The sequence below is a fragment of the Callionymus lyra genome, chromosome 5, assembly GCF_982586985.1.
Source record: "Callionymus lyra chromosome 5, fCalLyr1.hap1.1, whole genome shotgun sequence".
Lineage (NCBI taxonomy): Eukaryota > Metazoa > Chordata > Actinopteri > Syngnathiformes > Callionymidae > Callionymus > Callionymus lyra.
The window spans coordinates 8,477,788-8,493,082 of record NC_141822.1 but is presented as its reverse complement, the minus strand read 5'-3'; the positions used below and the strand labels follow the sequence as shown (position 1 = coordinate 8,493,082).

The 15,295-nt window shown below is 39.6% G+C and overlaps 1 protein-coding gene across 3 annotated transcripts in view; it reads left to right on the top strand.

Moving 5' to 3' along the window:
• Positions 1-1,183: 1,183 nt before the first annotated feature.
• znf462 (zinc finger protein 462) overlaps positions 1,184-15,295 on the top strand; it is a 53,700-nt gene continuing 39,588 nt past the window's right edge. For 2 of the 3 annotated variants that reach the window (XM_087790713.1, XM_087790711.1), the window contains exon 1: positions 1,184-1,373. The gene's annotated coding sequence lies outside the window, so the exon portion shown is untranslated. Of the gene's footprint in view, positions 1,374-6,376; positions 6,661-15,295 lie in introns of those variants that run through there. The other variant, XM_087790712.1, reaches the window with a different exon arrangement.

Genomic DNA, 15,295 nt, shown 5'->3' with positions numbered 1-15,295 from the left:
ATATTCTAGTTACTTGTCTATTGTACAGGGAGTGTAGTAGTTATGAAAGTATAACATATATCAATTCAATTGTTATGCTTGTTTATTATACTTGTTTAAAGCTTCATATCGTTGCTTTATTCTGTTTTTATATTGCCTACTTTGTGTGTTATATTATTGTATTCTGTACTGCAACCATCAGAGTCAGTGTTGTAAACACAACATAGGAGTTTTTTGTGGTGTCAGTACAGAATGAAAGATTTAAATAAGAAAACACCCATAATCCTACAATGTAAACATATCTTTACCTTTGCAAAACAAACAATTAAGATGCAACAGTTCAACCAAAATAATATGAACCAATAATCTAGTTTCATGTCTATTGTAAAGGAAGTTCAGTAGTTATGAGAGTAAAAACATATTGTATCAATTCAATTGTTATGCTTGTTTATTATACTTGTTTTAACCTTCATATCTTTGCGTTATTCTTGCTTATTTTGTGTGTTATATTATTGTATTCTGTACTGCAACCATCAGAATCAGTGATGTAAACACAACATAGGACTTTTTTGTGGTGTCAGTGCAAATTAAATAATGAAATAAGAAAACAAACATAATCCTACAATGTAAACATGTTTACTTATGCGTCACAAACAATTAAGATGCAACAGTGTAAGTAAATAAACATGCTAGTTTCACATAAATGTCTACAGTACAGGCAGTCGTGCAGTTATTAAACTAAAAAACAATTATCTTTAATTGAATATTATTCTTGTTTATTTAAAAGTTCACAATACATATTGTTGCATAAAGTTTCTTTCTTTTAAGTGTGACATGTGAATTGAATTCCAAATATACACATGTTTTTGTAAATTATTTGACTTTCAATTCCACTTTTTTTGAAAATATTGATCTAGAATCAACCCATCCATGTAGCTCAGTCTCATCATCACCTCTCTAAGTGAACTGCAGATAACCCTTATGACGTGGCACACACACACACACACGTATGGAGCGTCTATATATAAAAAAAAAATGTGTGTATCTTCCACCGCCGCCGCCGCTGCTGCTTAAAAAAGTCTTGCACATTCTCTCCAGTTCTGGATGAAGGATGATCTTCTCAGACCTTCCTGCTGATGCAAAACTCTTGTGCACCCTCTGGTGCCTGCTCGTCTCCCAAACTTCTTTGTGTAGCAGCAGCAGCAGCAGCAGCAGCAGCTTCGCGGATTGTCTTCCTCGTCTGTGGTTCATTATTCAGAGACAGACGGATCTCAGGTCATCTGCAGCTGCAGCGAAGGAGAAGCAGGAAAGATGGCGATCATCCATTAGAGCGACCGGACGCTCGCATGAGACACAACTTTTGGGAGGATCGTTTCTGGAGAAAGATTGTACCGGTGAGTAGTTTTTTTTATTTGATATTAAAAACAAGAAGCTTCTTTTCTTGTGTCTTCTTCTCGGGGCTGAGGCGTTCAAGGTCTACGAGAACGTGCTGGTTGTAGATCAAACGTGGAGGCTCCAGCTTTTTTTGTGAGGGAGATCTTTCTGCTCCAGTCAAGTGGCTCCTTCGTTTAATATCGAAAAGCTACGTTCGCCCCGATATGTCGCCGTGTTGTCACCACACTTAAAAAAAAAAAGTCGCTGAAGGAAAGTGACGCTGTGGCGCAAAAGAGCTTCTGCTAGCTTGTGTGTGTGTGTGTGTGTGTGTGTGTGTTAGCTGGTGTGTTATTCTGACATGTCTGGTCAGGGGACTGTCCTCTTCTTCTTCTCCATGGAGGAGCCATTGCTCGGGATTCTTCAGCCTCCATTAGAGGCTCAGAGGAGCTGACATTGTCCATTCACACTAACAAATAAAAACATCTACGTGATCGTTTAGGAAAAGCTTTCAGTGGCCATTTTTAAAACTCTTGATCTTCTGGTGGACATGTATGGTGGCGTTTAAAGCTCTCACGTGTTTTTTTTGTGTGTGTTGTTTGTGGTTCCCAATCTTCTCAAAGTCAGGTATGTGACACTAGTTCACCATAAAATGGAGGAAGGCAGGAAGATGAGTTCCTCCAGAGGAAGAGCAAAGACACCAGAACAAAGGTTGTGTTTGATCAGCCACGAAGATCTGCTCCTTCCTTCTTCTTCTTCTTCTTCTTTTTCTGCTGTGTATTTTTAGGGTTTGCAAATATGGAAGTTGGTTGTCCACATAAAGCAGAAGACGGTGCCGTGTCTTGACTTTAGAGGAACATGAGTCCACTCAGAAGTTAATGTTCAACCAAAAGTAGGTTCTTCTGAGAACATGTGAGAGAACTGCTCGTGTCTGGGAAGCTCAGCTTGTTGGGAAATAAAAAGGTCCTTCAATATGTGTCTTAAAAGTTAAATAACTTTTATAAACGCTAAAAACTCTCTGCGTCAAGTCCAGAAAAAGCAGGAGGTTTTAACACCTTCTAAAATAAGTTGTCCTTGGATCTAGTCGACGTATAGAGTCGGCTTGTTAATGAATGATGTCAGTCATGTGTTGACAAGAGAAGGCAGAAGGAACTGGACAAGCCAGAGGTCAACGTCTCGCTAGGAAGCTAAAGAAACTCATCTGACTTTTTTAAATAGCAACCCAAATGGTTCGTTTATCTCTTAAAGGAAAACCAAATATAATCTGATGTGTAACAATTTAGATTTCACAGTGCCACACACAGAGTCTTGTCACGCACTGATGGCAGTAGGCTGCGACGCGGTGCACCACAGACCCATTATAAACATAAGGGGAATTAGTGTCTTGCTCAGGGGTACAACCGCACTGTACTGTTTTTTTAATATTTGGGATTATTTATGATTTCTTACTAACACTGTGACTTATACCAACATAATGGTAAATTATTAATAATTTTGGCAGTACTACTGATGGCAGTAGGCTGCCACGCAGAGCGCCAATCCGACCCATGATGAACATTAGGGAATTAATTATTATTTTATATTTAGGACTATTTAAATGTATACAGTTTAATATAAACACTGTAACTCATACTACATTTATAGTTATTTACTAATATTTATTTATGTATTATAGTCAAATGCCATGTATAAACCCCAGCAACCCATCGACCTTTGAAGGAATTGGCGAATAAATGAATGAATACTATTCTTTATTTGTTTGTTAAGAAATAATATACACTTTCTTTTATATTTGCTGCTGTTGTCCTTGATCCACGACGTTTAGTGTTGTTGCAAAGATAAAATAAATGGTGTAAAATTACAATTTGTATTCTTATTCTGAAGGTATTTTCAGTTGTGAATACTTTAGGGAAAGGTTTGTTTGAGTACCATCCAGGGCTTCTGATTGGTTTGGCCGAAATATCTACCAATTTCCCATGAGCAACACATTGACACCTGGATTTCTGCGATTGCTGTTTTTTTTTGTGTGTGTGTCACAATTACGGCCAACATGTGATCCAAACAAAGCCTGAGGTGACTTTCCACACATTATGTCCTCAAGGTGTCGGTTGACAAGTCCGTCACAGGGGTGGAGGAGGCGTGTGTTTGCGAGCTGGTTTCTCTTGTGTGTTTGTGTGCGTTTGTGTGTGTTTGTGTGGCGGTGCAACGCTGCAGTTCCCCTGGCCACTGTGTGAAATCTTGCTGACAAGGAGACTGTGAGCTTGACACAGTGTGCTGCGACAATGCTGGGGCTGAGAGGAGCAATCAAAATGGTGGCGATGCTCCTTCTTCTTCTTCTTGTCTGGCGTGGCAGCAGGGCAAACAGGTTCTCCAGGAGGAGCTGCCGGGCCAGGAATCTGCTGTGGTCGACAGGGAAGGAGGAGGGGGTCTAGAGGGGGTCTGGTCAGCCCCAGTGAAGATGAACGTCTCTGGCTTCATGTTGTAACTTCTTCCTCATTGTGAAACCTTCACAAGGTTATTTGAGCTCAGGCTGGAAGCAACACTCGGGCTAAGGTCGCGTCATCGAGCTCAGAGTTCACGCTGAAGCAGAACATACTCGACGCCGTCGAATCTTCTGCGTCTTCCAACCATGGCAGGATGTGAAAGCTGCACACCAGACTTTCAGCTGTTGAACCAGGATCCTTTTTATTTTTTTTTTCAACTTTGAATGTTGAAATCTCACACTTCTAATGACAATATCAGACTTGTAGATCAGAGATCGTTCCCTTCTGTAATTACACCACGGAAAGACTGACAACAATCTGTCTAGCGTGAATTCGCTTCCTGATCATCTCTAATTTATCAGTTCTTTTTGGCCAGTTTCCTCTCTGCTGTGAGCTCAGATCTACGTGTCACTGGTTAGTCGTTTTTGGAAGTTCAACCTTCTATACAGGACTGAAACTTGCATATAAATAATCAAATAATGCAGTAAAGAGGGGAAAAAACTAGCCGTTTAAAGTTCACAAAATGTAACTTTTCAATGTTATTTTTCTCAACTGATCTGGGTCCCGTTTGGTCACGCTAACCAGCTGGTTGCCATGGCCAAGATAACAAATACATTCTGAGTTGCCAAGCAAGATAAATGATAATGAATTTGACCTTTGACTGCTGCAGTGCATCATGGTTAGTGTAGTGTACAGTGGTGAGGAGGCTTTTCCCTAAGCTGTTTTTTTTTCATTTAGCTTCGCACTCGATTGTCTTTTAATAAGACGTTTTGTTTGGAGTATATTTGAGTAAAACGACACTCTTGTGTGTTTTTCTTCAAATTAGGGAACTTCTTAATGTGAGAGAGCTAATGGTAATTTGAAACCGTAAACATTAGCATGGCTATTGTGATGCTAACGGCTATCCAAAACTTTTTCAAAAGAGTTAATTTCTGTTGTGATGAGACAAATAATCTACATTTCTGTCGATCTACAGTATCTACTGTATAAAGTATTAACTTTATAAAGAGGTTAATGAAGATTATACGACTATTGTATTTAGATAAATTGAATACCAACTTCTTACAATACACATCATTTCAGTTGGATATAATTGTATTTTGATTTGCTTGTTTTATATCCTTGGAGCTACCCTGATATTTCAGTTCTTACTCGTAGATTACCTTAAGCTAAAGTAGCTTTTATTAATTTCCCAAGGACTTGTTGAGTCAAAAATCATATTTATAGTCATAAAAAGTGTTGAAAGAATGTATGTTTACCTCCTCTTGTGCGTTGTAATATCTTACTCTATAGTTAACACACACTGAGTCTGGTTCTGCTGGAGGTTTCTGCCTTTTAAAGGGAAGTTTTTCCTCTGTCTACTGCAATCTATTTTTCTTTGCTCTTGTATATATAGTTGTTTTTTTTTTAAAGTGTCTTCAGTAGGGCTCGGTATTGATGGAAAATGTTCATTACTGATACTGATAGCTTCACTTCCAATAATGGTTCCTGAACAATATTTTTTTTTGGATACCAATTTAATGAGATCAATTCTAACAAAAGCTGTTTTCTTACAGAAATACGCAAAAACTTTTAATGCAAAATAAACACTTGCTAACAAGGGCCTATGTCCAGTATTTATATTTCTTCAAAAAAAATCCTCACAAGTTTGATCCCCCGGGGATATCAAAACTTGGCCATCTCTAGAAGCCACGTTAGATACCCGGTCCTGGTCTTGAGATGACTCTCTTAACAATCGACTCTTACATCTTGAGTTTCAACACCTCAATCTTCTTCTGCTGCTACTTTTTTATTTTTTTAATCATCTTGTTATGACATGTGTGGTTGTGTTAGGGTTGCACAACGTTCTTCTCTACCACCTTCTGGACCAAACCTTAAAAAAAAACAAAAAGCCCAGATGACATCACTGGCAGGTATTTCAGGATTAGGCTCGACACAGAGGACGGAGGATTAGACGACACAGCCTCCTGCGGTGGTTTGAACGCCGCAAAAGAAAAAAAAAAAAAAACCCGGTCTCTCACTCCTGATTCTCTTTCTGAGTCGCCTCCTCTCTCTCTCTCTCTCTCTCCCGTCCTGCTCGGCCGATGCACTCGTCCTTTCTTCTCCACCTGGGGCAGAGTGGAAGAAGGGCCGGGGAAGAGGTCTACAAAAGCCAATTGAAATGCTCCAGTGAGTGCTTTCTGGACATCATGAGATGCAGCTTCTCGAAAAGCCCCCCCCAAACATCCTTAAAAACTGACGACTGGGACACATTTGACCTCCCCTCACTTTGTGGGAACACCTTCCAGATCGTACCACAAAAGCCTCCAACACCACCTGTCCTGTGAATTATTAAAGCGGCGTCAGAGGGTTTCAGGCGCCTCCAGCTCACATGATCTGCTGAAACAAGGAAGTGGTGTGTGTGTGTGTGTGAGAGGTTTCATTCCAGTTTCTGTTGATAGTTGCTACGCTACACCTCTGCCAAACTGGTTTCTCGTCTTCTGGAACATCAACAGTTGCCTCGGCGCTGCTCGCCAGAGTCTTTCAAAAAAAAGCTCCTCACCACGTCTGACCAAAGGGGCGCATAGTGGCCGCTTGTACGGTCAAGTCAGGTTTCCAGTTGAAGATTTTTCTTCCAGTTCAGCAAGTGTGCGAGTCCCAGAAGCTGCCCTGTGGTGGAAACATTCTTTGGAGACGCCCGTTCCTTGGGCAGTGTGGTGCCACTGGACAAGGCCTTCATTGAGGAGGAACAGGAGTGGTGTTGTGGAGCTGCTCGAGGCCCGACCAAAGCAACAGAGCTGACCATTAAATATTGACGGCTTCAGAGCGAGAGGAGGTCTCTCCGTCGGTAAGTTAATATTGGTGTGTCTCTCATCTTTCCCTTCTTGAAAAAAAACAAACAAACCTTCAAGAGGTCACGGCGGAGAGAGGAACCTGACGTCTTCCAAAAAAACAGTTCCTCAGTTACTTCCCTCTCTTCTCTTGCTGGCTGTTGTCCACTGTTCATGTTCTGATCTCCTGCTTCGGTCAGCCGGTGGTGACCACCATGTAACCTCACCCACACGCTGTAATTGTAGTAAGTGCCGTGTCAGGCGCAGTGTTGCCGGGCAGTTGTCCACCGAGCAGATATGATGGACATCATCCAGGGCCTTCTGAGGCGTCCAACACTCGTGTGGGTGAAGATCAGGAAACTTCTCAACACACCAACTTGCTTGTCGTGGAGGAGATAACTTTGACAGTGAATGAATGAACCTCGTAATATACTTGCTTGTACTGTACTTTTGCGACGTGTTGCTTTTGTTTAACATCTACTGCGTGACACAGCACGTCATTTATGGAATGAATATTATGGTCGTCAGAATATTGATTTAATTGAACATGTCAAATGTTGAACCTTTTAAATATTTTAATTGGAATTGAATTTATTTTAACCAAAATTCCTATATATATATATATATATATATATATATATATATATATACTGTATATATATATATATATATAAACATGGAGTTAAACTGGTATTATCTCACTATTATACTGAAATGTGTATATTGATTTTAAAAGGCACAAACTCATAGATCTGATTGTGGCAGGGAAAAAAAGTTTAGCATTATTAAAAATGGAATATGTGGGAAACGAAAAAAATAAATAATTTGAAAATATTGAATGGGATTTATTAAATTACTCTATTATTATTAAAATTTCAACATTTCAATATATACATTTTAAATTTAATTATGTTTTAAAAAAAAAAAAAAATTAAACTTGAATTAATGATTAATTATACAAAAAAAAAAGTAAATGCTTGAAAAAAGTTTCAACATTTGACCTTTTAAATTCAACCATTGAATATTCTGATACATGCACTGATATAATTTGATAGTAATTTGTAATAACTTATGTTCCTACTATTGCTTCATTTTGACCTTAATAATTTTCACCAAGGAGAAGTGTAGGTTTTCCAGCTAGTACTAGTCAAAATTCACAGTTTGATCTTTTGTCACTTTAACCTCGGGGTCGAATTGTGATGGTAATGGTTCATGTGAGGCTTTGAAAGATCAATTCAACATGAGTTTGATTTACATTTTGTACATTTTATTAAGTTACTTAAAAATAAGTCTTTGGCAGAGGTATGTGCCATTTCAGTGCTTTCCAAGTTGTATTAGAAACCTTCTTTCCTAACTTATTTTAAAAGTTTCAAAGTTAAATTCTCTAAGTTTGTCATATGTTCGCTCTTTTAGGCGATCAATAATTCAAGCTCACAGTTGTTGTGCTGCTCTTAGCTCCAATATCGTTTTGACCAGCTAGTCCACTTTTCTGTTGAACAAATATGTGGTTTACTCTCTTGACTAGGAAATTCATTTTCAATCTTAAAAAGTACCTTATTTGTATGCTTATTAACAGCTATTTACCCATGTACTGATTACCACAAGTAAGTCGTTATATTATTAAAGATTGATTATTTACCTTCATTCTTCTATTTTATCAACAATTCTATGTTGTTATTCTTGCTTTGTGCTGTAGTTACGAGCGGTAACTTAATACTAATAATGAACTTTCTTTTTCTTACGATATTGTGTCAATATTTGACAGAACATTATCGACACATCTTTTCTTTTGTACCCATAGTTCTTTAATAGTATTATTCAATAGTGTTTTTTTTTTAAATAAAAAAGTTCAATTTCTTATATTTATTTACAATTAACATGCAAATATTCAAGGATTTGTTCATTTTTGTGTTGAAATCAGACTTCTGTAAATTGTGCAACATCAGAGTCAAGTACTGGGGCAATACTACAAATATATACTTGTTCCTATCACAATATATCGTATAGTTGCCCCTTTATCGTGATGCCTATCGTATTGCCAGATTCTTGCCAGTATACTTACCACTTACCACTAGGGTATAGTTACCTCTTACTACTAGTATACACACCCCTTGTCAGTACGTGTATTTGGGTTATAGATACACACAACAAACAGATAGATGGATGGATATCGATCACTTGGTAACATTTACTTTGGGAAATTAGGGTTCCAGTCTTAATCCCGATGAGTTTATTTCTTCATAAGTACATCTTGTCTCGCTCAAGAGACTGTAGTTCTACTGTCAAATCTTTGTAGGTGGATAGAATTTCAGCCAAAAGAATAATCTGTTCCTTTTAAATTCTGTGGAGTTTCATCAGGAATCCTTGTAATTCCTTCCTGAAAAGTAGGTTTGAATTGTACTCTGTGGAAGCAGAAGTTTCCTCTGACCTTGTGGAAAAACCTGTTCTCGCAGCCTTGAAGGAACCTTTTATCAAGAAGATCAGGAAAGTCTAACTTTGAGTTCCGAGAAGCTTCACACCAGGGTGCAGTAAAAACACTTTCAAGAATAGAGGATTTAGGAACAGGTTTTGTTTTTGTGGGTGACCTATTTTTTTTTGTGAGAAGCTCCTCAGAAGCAGGATGCATCGCCAGACATCGACCAGATATGAACGTCCCACAGATCTTTTGGTTCCTCCTGCTGACGGAGGAACAGGAAGCACGCTCAGGTCTTCTCCCTCGAAGCTAAACGCTTCCATCTGCGTAACAAGATAGCGGTCGGCTCGTGAGGGACGGTCAAAGACCTTGAGGAGCACAAAATGGTGGACCATGCCACTGATACTCCGGCGTGATTGGCTGGAGTCTCCTTGGCCACAGTGTGAAATGGAGTCCTCTGTGAGGAGCGCTGGCCTGGCCTCAGCTCTGATGCAGAAGATAATTCTGTCTGCCCCAAGAGAGAGAGGGAGAGAGAGGCGAGGGTGGGGGGGAGACGACAGAGCAGCCAAGTGAGGTGACTGGACTAAAAGAAGGTTGACGAGGAGCCTTCCGGAGGAACTCCAACCATGCATGTCCGCCTCCGATCTGCTCCGGTCGCTCAAGATCCACCAGCATCTTCTCTTTCTGTCGTCCCAGGAACGACCGTACGAGTCCGTATTATCTAACCTTCGCATCCCTCGTGGGCTTTAGTGGAGGGGATTTAACCAGCCTCTGTTTTTGTTGCAAAAAAAATCCTGCTTCAAGGTCGCTCCTGATTAAAAAAAAAAAAAAACTAAATCCTGAAGATGTTTAAAGAATTAAAGTCCATCCATCAGACGTAGCATCTTCTCCCGACAAATCAACGTTCATGTTTTCGTTAATCCGCCCGTTGTTAGCGCATGTTTGCTGAGAGATGTTCCGCAATTATTTTCTTCAGAAGGAACAATTTGCTAAACACAAAGAAGCTAACCCTTGGGGCGAGGTTACTTCCACCACCTTGGCCAGCTCCTTTTTTTTTTTTACGATTCCTGCTTCATCCTGGGGAAAATGGATATGAAAAACAGAAATGGTCACCTTGAAAGAAAGGCTCTGTGAAGGGAAGGAATGGAGTGATATTAAGTATTGAAGGACATGAGGAGGAGGTGACACCAGGTGACCAACATGAAGAAAGGACCAATGCTGTAGACCTCGCTGTGTACGTGGCTTTCAGGTTTTTCTTTTGTGTACACCGACATTTTTACCGTATTGTTGGCGTCTTACTATGGGAGATTGAATGGTTCATAGTAGTTGTCTTGAGTGTTAGTTTAAAGATCTACGGATGATTTCTGCGTCAACCAAGTGAGACTTTAAGGAATTGGAGTTCTCTATTTTTGTCTAAAACACTTCCAAGGTCTTAAATACTTTTTTTTGCTATTTTTACATTAGGGTTTTATGCTGACGAGAATCTGGCCAAATCGTACAGTACGTAATAGAATCAGGGCCGAGTCTAGACAGGCATGTATGAGGGGGCAGCCACAAATCTTGAGGGGGCATTGTGCCAGGCCCCCTCTTGCCCCTGCCTAGACCCGGCCCTGGTTTGAGGGGGCACAACATTTATTTGAGGGGGCCAGGACCCCTCTTGCCCCTGCCTAGACCCAGCCCTGGTTTGAGGGGGCACAACATTTATTTGAGGGGGCCAGGACCCCTCTTGCCCCTGCCTAGACCCGGCCCTGGTTTGAGGGGGCACAACATTTATTTGAGGGGGCCAGGCCCTCTCTTGCCCCTGCCTAGACCCGGCCCTGGTTTGAGGGGGCACAACATTTATTTGAGGGGGCCAGGCCCCCTCTTGCCCCTGCCTAGACCCGGCCCTGAATAGAATACAGGTTCAACAATAGAGTATATTGCGATACCGGAACAAGGATATATATATTTTTAGAATGGTCCAAGTACTTGACTCTGGCTAGAGCTGTATTAATACACTAAACTCACAATACTATATATTCACCTAACAAAACGATTTGATACAAAATATTATGTATCTTCTCGTCCAATTTCATCGTCATTCCTTTAGCTGCGAAGGATGTAAAGACTGCTGCCGTCTAGTGGACAGAAGTTAAACTGCAACACAAAAATGATGTAACGCTGTAAATATTTGCATGTCGTTTAAAAAATAAATATATCGAGTTGTATAATTTACACACACTTAATTGACATATAAACCTTAAATAGCTATATAGAAAGCCTCCCAAAAATGTGTGTGTGTGTGTATATATATATATATATATATATATATATACGAGAGAGATTTAAATGATTTATATATATAAAAAATAGTGCTATTGAATCTTGACACACATGTTGGGAAAAAAAAGTCCATGTATCCTCTCGTCCTCAGTCAATTCACATATTTCATTGCTCCTTTAGCTGCGGAGGCCATAATGTCTGCTGCCATCTAGCGACCAGATTTTTAATAGCAACACAATAATAGCCAAATGCTGTAATTTGCATGTTAATTGTAAATGTAAAAATATATATGTATATTATTTAATAAACACTTTAATTTAGACCCTAAGCGATCGATGATATGAATAAAAAATGATTTGAAAGCCAAACATTAATTCAAACAGTGTTGTTGAATACCGATACAACATGGAAAAACAAATATATTTGTGTAGATATTTTCTCACACCACTTGTTGGATAAAACTTAACAATTTCATAAAATCTGAAGTTGTATCTTCAAGCTGAACCTGTGTTATTTTGGCAACCGAAAACATATTTTTCCTCCTCCTGTGTTGTGTTAGAAATATTGGTAGTGACTGAAATGTTAATTAGATTCCTGTCACTTTCTGCAGCAGCGGACGCTGAAATGACATTATCATCTCTGCCTTAAGGCGTCGCGTCGAGAGTTGAGATCCATAAATGTGTTAGTTGGAGATTTTATGCACAGGTTCAAATGAGCGACACGATGAGACATTTTGACACCTTTTCTTGTGTGGAACCAGTCGAAAAATCTTCGATAGGTAGCATTTACCCAAAGCTAACCCTTTTGGAATAGTAGTCTTATCAAGCTAGCATGCTAACAAGTTAAGGGGTTACTGTGTGCAAAAATGTGCTTTCATTTTGAATCTTGTATACATTTTAAATTATTTGACTCGTCATGATCGTTTGCATTAGTTTCGGTTCACTCAGTGCTGTAGTTTTTATTGTTTTAAATATAAATAATGTTTTTTATTGGAAGTCAGAGCTCCGATGCTAACGTGCTACTTGCTAATTTTGTGTCGCTTTCATTTGCAAGCCAATAGTAGCTTTTATGAGTTTTGTTTATGTATGTATGTTTTGTTTTATGAGTTGATTTTTCTATTTAGGATTTTGTTATCCATGGTGAAACATCATACATTCCTGCTTTATTTGACATTGGTGATGGATGAACATTGTCCTCGCCCCACTCATGTTTTTATTGTGGTCTCAAAGTTTTTATTTGCTTGTCAGAAACTCACTTTATACCATGTTGTTGATCCTACAGTAGACTTGTGGAAATATTGTTTTAAGGGCTGTCGATCTTGACGACATCTTTATTTACAAACTAACCACACCTAATAGTATTTTTTTAAAATTCCAATGATCTTTCCAATGCTGTATCTTTTATTGTGATTTTAGTGGTTTTCTTAATGAATAAAAGTGGATTGTGGATTCGACTCGAGGCTGGAAGAAACAAACACGCTTTGTATTAACGAAGATAGTTAATGAAAAACTTTTAAACTCATTTAATTCACACTTCCACCATCATATGGCTTTAATGGAGGCATGTGAAGTCTGTGGACATCTTTTGGTTTTGGTTGGTTGACCAGGTACTCCTGAGTCAGTGGAGAATCACATGACACTTTGCTGATGTGGAAAGAGTGATGTCAGAAAAAGGAGTAACTCAAATGACCAGCAATGCACAACAACCCATTTCTTGATTTCGACCTTGAAATGTAAAAAAAAAAAAGATCTATCTTTGGAGGTGAGAGCGAGCGCTATGCTAACTAAAGCATGATGATGTCATTTCCTTTCCTCGCTCCTATGAATAGTGAGCCGACGGTGGTCTGCCGACAATCCTTAAGGGTGGTCGTGGACGGTGTGGCGTTTCTTTTTTACAGCCTGTGAATGTGACACCAGTGAAGGTCAGGCAGCAGACGGATCAGCAAAGCTCTTTGGATTGCAGCGTCTGACTGGAGCGAGCTCGGCGCTCGCATTCACCAGCCCTGTCCGTCAATCTGTGCTGCTGTAGCCGAGAACAAGGCCAGAATTCTAGTGACCTGCTGGATCCTAGACTCTGTGGCTGGTGCTTTGTTCAGTGTATTGACTTGAATAGAGCTTCAATGACGTGAGTTGTTTTGGATAAAGTTAAAAACTGACTGAAGGAGATATATTTTCCAATCCCAGGTTGTATCTTTGACGCTGAATTTGAGAAAGCTTATTTTGGAATCCACAAGAATAAGGTCTTTACGGAAGGTTTTGAAAAAATAGGTCTCAAAATAATTGGTATTTATTTGTTTTCACAATACTGTAACAGCACTGTTTCCTTTTTTCGACTTTTTATTCGTATGATGGTTATTTCATGGTTTCATTTTCAATAAATTTGTGTATAGAGTAATGTTTTTTTTATTTACAAATATTCACAACATTTTAGCATTTTTGTGTTGCAATTAAACCTCCGGCAGCTAGATGGCAGCACTTATTACATCCCCCGCAGTTTAAAGAATAATCGAATCCTGTGAGATCCCGGTGATGACTAAGGACGAGAGGATACAGTCAGTAAATTCTGCAAAAACCAGAGTCAAGCCTTCGACAATACTACAAATATATCCTTGTTACTACAGTATTGAAATGTATCTCATCGTTGCCTCTGCTTCGTGATATTAATAGTATTGCCAGATTCTGACCAATACACACCTCTAGTGTGGAATAAATTAACCAATCAGGAAGCTTTATTTCCGGGCTAAAAGCAACGGTCGATCTACTTATGTGATCCATGTCTTTCTATGTTTCCTTGTATTCGTCATATCTGGGTAAGAAAGTTGCATAACATATTATTGTATTATTGTACTAAAACAACAATAGTGAGATGTTTTATGAAACCATTTTTTTGTATGTATTTTTTGTTGTTTGTGAACAACCAGTCACACAAACAAATAAAATATATACTTGGAAATGAATATTCCATCTTGGCTGCTTATTTGAAAGCAGTCCTGCTACATGAGTATATATAAAGTATCTATATATACAGGGGGGGGGAACAAGTATTTGATACACTGCTGATTTCTGAAGGTTTTCCACTTACAAAGCATGTAGAGGTCTGTCATTTGGATCAAGTATTTGACACATCAGACAAACCAAACTCAATATTTGGTACAGAAACCTTTGTTTTCAATTACAGAGACGTTTTGTGTAGTTCTTCACCAGGTTTGCAAACACTGCAGCAGGAATCTTGGCCCACTCCTCCATGCAGATCTTCTCCAGAGCGTTCAGGTTCCTGGGGCTGTCGCTGGGCAACACGGGCTTTCAGCTCTCTGCAAAGATTTTCAATTGGATTCAGGTCTGGAGACCGGCTAGTCCACTCCAGGACCTCTAGATGCTTCCTACGGAGCCACTCCTTGGTTGCCCTGGCTGGGTTTTTTCATCTCCTCGTTCATCTTCTCTGGGAAGGAGATTGTTGGCCAAGATCTCACGATACATGGCCCACTCCATCCTCCCTTAATACGGTGCAGTTGGGATGGTGTTTCTGGGGTTGTAGTCCTTCTACTTTCCCCAAACCTTTTAGAGTTTCGACCAAAAAGCTCCACTTTTGTCTCAATAGACCACATGACCTTCTGCCATTCCTCCTCTGGATCATCCAGATAGTCATTGGCAAACTTCAGATGGGCCTTGACATACGTTGGCATGGGCAGAGAATCCACTGATGGGTTATCTTTGAGACTGTGGTCCTAGCTCTACCTCGGGTCATTGACCAGGTCTTGCCATGTAGTCTCACTGTCCCCTCACTGTCCTCACGATCATGGATGCCCCACGAGGAAAGATCTTGTATCTTGAACTTCTTCCAGTTTCTGATAATTGTACCAACAGTTGTTCTTCTCACAAACCGGCTTGTCTTGTTGTCCTGTAGCTCATCCCGGCCTCGTGCAGGTCTATAATTATATCCTTGATATTCTTGCTCAGCTCTCTGGTCTTGGCCATTGT